The sequence below is a fragment of the Pongo pygmaeus genome, chromosome 10, assembly GCF_028885625.2.
Source record: "Pongo pygmaeus isolate AG05252 chromosome 10, NHGRI_mPonPyg2-v2.0_pri, whole genome shotgun sequence".
NCBI lineage: Eukaryota > Metazoa > Chordata > Mammalia > Primates > Hominidae > Pongo > Pongo pygmaeus.
Genome location: NC_072383.2, coordinates 46,577,341 through 46,584,181, shown reverse-complemented (window position 1 = coordinate 46,584,181; position 6,841 = coordinate 46,577,341). Strand labels below are relative to the sequence as shown.

Sequence of the window (6,841 nt, the reverse complement as noted above, 5' to 3'; positions counted from 1 at the left end):
TTGCAACCTCCTCCTCCTGGGTTCAAGCAATCCTTGTGCCTTAGTCTCCCGAGTAGCTGGGATTACAGGTATGCATTACCATACCTGGCTAAGTTTTGTATTTTTAGTAGAGATGGGTTTTCGCCATGTTGGTTGGCTAGGCTGGTCTCGAACTCCTTGCCTCAAGTGATCCACACGCCTTGGTCTCCCAAAGTGCTGGGATTACAGGCGTGAGCCACTGTGCCCAGCCTATTTATTATTATTATTTTTGAGACAGGATCTCGCTCTGTTGCCTTGGCTGGAGTGCAGTGACGTGATCTTGGCTCACTGCAAACTCCACTTCTTGGGCTCAAGTCTGGGCCCAAGAGTAGCTGGGACTATAGACACATGCCACCACACCTGGCTAATTTTTTTTTGTGTGTGTATTTTTTTGTAGAGATAGGGTTTCACCATGTTGCCCGGGCTAGTCTTGAACTCCTGACCTTAAGCGATATGCCTGTCTTAGCCTCCCATGACCTTCCTCATTTAGAGCTCTTTTGTATGTCATCTTAGTAAAATAATTCCTTTATCTTTTAAGAGATAACGTCAACTAAACAGAACAGGATTTATTTTTATTTATTTATTTATTTTTGAGATGGAGTTTCACTCTTGTTGCCCAGGCTGGAGTGCAATGGCGTGATCTTGGCTCACTGCAACCTCCACCTCTCTGATTCAAGCAATTCTCCTGCCTCAGCCTCCCAAGTAGCTGGGACTACAGGTGTGTGCCACCACGCCTGGCTAATTTTTGTGTTTTTAGTAGAGATGGGGTTTCACCATGCTGGCCAGGCTGGTCTCAAACTCCTGACCTCAGGTGATCCACCTGCCTCAGTCTCCCAAAGTTCTAGGATTACAGGCATGAGCCACTGTGCCTGGCCCTAGCCCAATATCTTTGAAAATAAACTGTTATTGGGCTGGGCGCGGTGGCTCACGCTTGAAATCCCAGCACTTTGGGAGGCCGAGATGGGCAGATCACGAGGTGAGGAGATCAAGACCATCCTGGTTAACATGGTGAAACCCCGTCTCTACTAAATATACAAAAAAAAAAAATTAGCCGGGCTTGGTAGCGGGCGCCTGTGGTCCCAGCTACTTGGGAGCCTGAGGCAGGAGAATGGCGTGAACCCGGCAGGCAGAGCTTGTAGTGAGCCAAGGTCGTGCCACTGCACTCCAGCCTGGGTGACAGAGAGACTCTGTCTCAATAAGTAAATAAATACATACATACATAAACTGTTTTCTTCCTTTCTTTTTCTTTTCTTTTCTCCTTTCCTTTCTTTCTTCTTTCTTTCTTTCTTTCCTTCTTTCTTTCTTTCTTTTTTTTTTTTATACAGTGTCTTGCTCTGTCTTCCAGGCTGAGTGCAATGGCTCAATCTTGGCTCACTGCAACTTCTGCCTCCCAGGTTCAGGCGATTCTCCTGCCTCAGCCTCCCAAGTAGCTGGGATTACAGGTGCTGGCCACCACACCCAGCTAATTTTTGTATTTTTTAGTAGAGATAGGGTTTCGCCATGTTGGCCAGGCTGGTCTCGAACTCCTGACCTCAGGTGATCCATCTGCCTTGGCCTCCCAAAGTGCTGGGATTACAGGCGTCAGCCACCAAGCCCGGCCTAAGCTGTTATCTTTCTAAGATTCAATGCAGAAAAGGAATATGCATCACACATTTAGAACTTCATGAAGACTGCACACTTATGCAGCTGCCAGATGCTGACTCTAACAGGTTATTTCTTTGGCCAGAGAATGTAGAAATAGTTCTCTCCACTTCTCTAGACAATAGACACTTCTGCTACCCTCAAAATCAGATGAAATGAGAGTAGTACCAAGGTAGCGAGGGCATTTTGAGGAGTATTAGGTTAGGGCAGTACTTTTTTTTTTTTTTTTTTGAGACAGGGTCTTAGGGTAATCTCTCTGTCACCCAGGCTGGAGTGCAGTAGCGTGATCTCGGCTTACTGCAACCTCCACCTCCTGGGCTCAACCGATCCTCCTGCCTCAACCTCCTGAGTAGCTGGGAATACAGGTGTGCACCACCAGGCCCGGATAATTTTTGTATTTTTAGTAGAGATGGGGTTTCGCTATGTCGTTCAGGCTGGTCTCAAACTCCTGGACTCAAGCTATCCGTCCTCCTCTGCCTCCTAAAGTGCTAGGATTACAGGCGTGAGCCACTGTGCCTGGCCATAGGACAGTTTTGTTTGTTTGTTTTTTGTCTTATTTTTAAGAGAGAGTCTTGCTATGCTGCCCAGGCTGGTCTCAAGCTCTTGGACCCAAGCAATTCTCTTGCCTTGGTCTCCCAAAGTATTGGGATTACAGGTGTGAGCCACTGTGTTCAGCCAGTACTTTTTTTTTTTTTTTTTTTAAATTTAGAGTCAATGTCTTGCTCTGTCACTCAGGCTGGAGTGCAGTGGCAAGATCACTGCAGCCCTGAACTCCTTGACTCAAGTGATCTTCCAGCCTCAGCCTCTCAGAGTGTTGGGATTTACAGGTTTGAGTCACCACACTGGGCTCTAGGGCAGAACTTTATGGCCAAATTTTATGTCCTGGATTTCCACTTGAGCATTGAGAATTCTGGGTTTGGAAATTTGATGGAGACAGGAGAAATCCCATCCTTACTTCAGGCACTTACTGAACCTAGTGTGTGTGGAAGGAAGAGGGGATGCATTTAGAATGGGCATAGGATATAAGAGAATAATGATAAAGAATATTTATAATCAGAATTTCTCACACTCAGGACGAGAAAGGAGAATCTCTAACAGAGTCACAGCATGATTATTTCAGCTTTTTCCTGTTTCCTTCCTCTGTACTTTGGGTCTGTCTTTCCTTTCTAGCGTTCCCTCTTCTTTCATCAGACACACTCTGTGGCAAACTTAAGCCCCAAACCACAACCTTGACAAATTCCAAATGGATTTTGTCAGCAAGGCCAACACACCCCTTCGCCACTCCCTATCCCTGCTCCTAGCACATGCGCTGGGGTCAGTGACAGGGTTGGAGTATGCAACCCACAGAGCTGGTGGCTACAATTTCAGCTTTTACTAGGCTCCAATGGCAGCCAGAGGGAGGGAGAAAGGCTGATGAACTGTAAGGCGGGCCTCTTGTCCCTCTTCAGCTCCAGATGAGTTCTACTCCTGCTGGCCTTTACCAAGTGGCTGGGAAGTTAGGGAGGGGCAGTGGCCAGCTAATTGCCAGCTGGGCAGCACTCCTCCTATCTCTGCTCCTTTTGCTCCATGGGCAGCCCACTCTGATGGTGCAACAGACGTTTTCTTCTTCAGACTCCAGACAGGTAAAAGACAGAAGCACCGGGAGATTCTCTAGTCCCATTAATCAGTCCTGACTAACATACCATGGTACCTGCTGCTTACTACATTAGACTGTCACCATTTCCATTCTTCTATTGCACTGGGGATACAACCTTGAGAAGATCTGAAGCACTGGGCAGGAATATCAACAGGTTCCACCTCCTTGTCCGAGTTCCACAAGGCATGTGCACGTGGTAAGGGCACTAGGGAGGTTTTATAAATCATAGTTTTGGTGGACAGCGTGGTGGGATAACCTGGTGGAGTGTTACTAGAAATTTCTAGAGAAAGAAATGAAAGAGTAATCACATGGAAATATCAAAAAACCCACTCTAGGAGTAATAATACTGGAGGAAGATCCTTCTGTAGTTCATAAGCATAATGACTGGGTGTTTACACACATGTGAGATGTGCCACCCTCAAACCTTGTTACATTGGCACACTATCCATTTGACATGAACAACAACAACAAAATATGGAGGTGTCTTTTGCCCTTAAAAACACAGAGCTGGGCTAGGCGCGGTGGCTCATGCCTGTAATCCCAACACTTTGGGAGGCCTAGATGGGAGGACTGCTTGAGCTTACGGGTTTGGCCTGGGCAACATGGCAAAACCCTGTCTCTACAAATAGCATAAAAATTGGCTGGGTGACTGGGCATGGTGGCTCATGCCTGTAATCCCAGCACTTTGGGAGGCCGAGGCAGGTGGATCACCTGAGGTCAGGAGTTCAAGACCAGCCTGACCAACATAGTCAAACCCTGTCTCTACTAAAAATATAAAAATTAGCCGGGCGTGGTGGCACATGCCTATAATCCCAGCTACTTGGGAGGCTAAGACAGGAGAGTCACCTGAACGCAGGAGGCAGAGGTTGCAGTGAGCGGAGATTGTGCCATTGCACTCCAGCCTGGGCAACAAGAGCGAAACTGTCTCAAAAAAAAAAAAAAAAATTAGCCAGGCATGGTGGCGTGCACCTGTAGTCTCAGCTACTTGGGAGGCTGAGGTGGTAAGGATCACTTGAACTCAGGAGGTTGAGGCTGCAGTGAGCCGATTGCGCCACTGCACTCCAGCCTCAGCAACACAACAAGACCCAGTTTCTTTTTTTTTCTTTTTTTTTTTTTTGAGACGGAGTCTCGCTCTATCACCCCGGCTGGAGTGCAGTGGCGCGATCTTGGCTCACTGCAAGCTCCACCTCCTGGGTTCACGCCATTCTCCTGACTCAGCCTCCGGAGTAGCTGGGACTATAGGCGCCTGCCACCACACCTGCCTAGTTTTTTTTATTTTTAGTAGAGACGGGGTTTCACCGTGTTAGCCAGGATGGTCTTGATCTCCTGACCTCGTGACTCGTGATCCGCCTGCCTCGGCCTCCCAAAGTGCTAGGATTACAGGCTTGAGCCACTGCGCCCGGCCAAGACCCAGTTTCAAAAACAGAAAAAAAAAAGCAACAAACAAACAAAACCACCAACAGAAACACACCTGACAGAACTACCCAGCACAGTGGCACACGTCTATAATCCCAGCTATTCAGGAAGCTGAGACAGGAGGATCACTTGAACCCAGGAATTCAAGACTGAAGTGTGCTATGATCACTCCTGTGAATAGCCACTGCACTCCAGCCTGGGCAACATAGTGAGACCCCGTATCTTAAAAAAACACAGAGACGTGGCTCACGCCTGTAATCCCAGCACTTTGGGAGGCTGAGGCGGGCGGATCACGAGGTCAGGAGATTGAGACCATCCTGGCTAACACAGTGAAACCCTGTCTGTACTAAAAATACAAAAAATTGGCTGGGCATGGTGGCACACGCCTGTAGTCCCAGCTAGTCGGGAGGCTGAGGCAAGAGAATCGCTTGAACCTGGGAGGCGGAGGTTGCAGTGAGCTGGGATTGCACCACTGCACTCCAGCCTGGGTGACAGAGCGAGACTCCATCTCAAAAACAAACAAACAAACAAAAAACACACACGAAAACAAAAAACAACCCACAGAGATTAGCAGGGCAGCAGCCCTTAATAGCAGTGCCCAGGACAGATATAATTCCTTGTTATAAACAGGTTTCTTGTCATCCATCTCATCCCTTACCATCTTAAATTAAGGTCCCCTTAGCTTGACATTCTAGGGTCATGTTATCAGGTTAACATAAGAGAGAAAACAGACTGGGTTAAGGGACTGGTAAGTGCATACACCAGGGATTGATGAGGATAAGGAGATCGACATATATGGCATCTACCAGCTTTTCTTTTTTTTTTTTTTCTCTTTGAGACAGAGTCTTGCTCTGTCGCCCAGGCTGGAGTGCAGTGGTACGATCTTGGCTAACTGCAACCTCTGCCTCCCAGGTTCAAGCGATTCTCTGGCCTCAGTTCAAGTAGCTGGGATTACAGGTGTGTGCCACCATGCCCAGCTAATTTTTGTATTTTCTGGTAGAGACAGGGTTTCACCATATTGGCCAGGATGGTCTCAAACTCCTGACCTTAAGTGATCTGCCCACTTCAGCCTGCCAAAGTGCTGGGATTACAAGTGTGAACACAGGGCCTGGCCCCAGTTTAGTTCTCCTTGGAAGCAAGAAAACAAACAAACAAAACCAACCAAGGCAATAAATTCATAAGAGCAACAATTTTGACTCAAGCCTTAGGGAAGAGCCATGTGTTCGTTCCCTTATACTGCTGTAAATGAGGAGAGAGGGCACTTAGAGAACCTTCTGTTGGCCGGGCACGGTGGCTCACGCCTGTAATCCCAGCTACTCAGGGGGCTGAGGCAGGAGAATCGCTTGAACCCGGGAGGCAGAGGTTGCAGTGAGCCAAGATGGTGCCATTGCACTCCAGCCTGGGCGACAGAGTGAGACTCCGTCTCAAAAAAAAAAAAAAAGGAACCTTCTGTTCTTAGCATTACTAGTGCCCTTCTATCACAGCTATTTTTGTTTCAAGGCAGTTCTGCATGTCTAGACCAGGTGCAAAACGGAGTGTGAGGGAAGTAGGAGTGGGTAGGAAGCAAGAAATATGGGTGCAGAGTCCTTCACCTTTCCTTGGGATACTAAAATCCCCACTCATCTAGGCACACTTCCTCAAACCACACTTCTGAATATTAGGTTTCCACTCTCCGTCTTTCAAGTTCCAACTTAACTGGCTAAGAGTCCAGCTGTTTTCCTTTAGCCTCTTAAGTTCATCACTCTCTTTCCTCTTCCTTACGGGAAAGGATCTCTTGATTCAGACCCCACAGTAATCTAGTCTCAGGAATAGTGAGCAACAACAATGGTGCAGTGAGGGCTCTCAGGGGATTGCAGCTAGCCCAGATTAAGAAATAAAGATGAAGTCTGGCTGGGTAAGGCATGCCACAGCAACGACTATTCACCCATATCCCGATGCTGGCTTTGCCCAAAGAGCCCCGGGGCCCCTCAGCCCAGCCCGTCTCCTACGCAGCCAACTTGCCGCCTCAGTCCTTAAATTCCAGGCACAGCCCTGGAGCTTGGGATTCTCATCTCAGTCCTCACTGTCTCATCCCCGTTCCCGGCTCCCGCCTCCGCCGCCCACAGCCCCCACACCTGCCCCCGCCCTGAC

General features: G+C 48.2%; 1 non-coding gene across 1 annotated transcript; it reads left to right on the top strand.

The window, feature by feature from the left end:
* Positions 1–3,651: 3,651 nt before the first annotated feature.
* On the top strand, positions 3,652–3,750 carry LOC129011098 (small nucleolar RNA U13). The gene has a single exon (XR_008493222.1). It is a non-coding gene; the product is annotated as a small nucleolar RNA U13 (small nucleolar RNA).
* Positions 3,751–6,841: the final 3,091 nt, after the last annotated feature.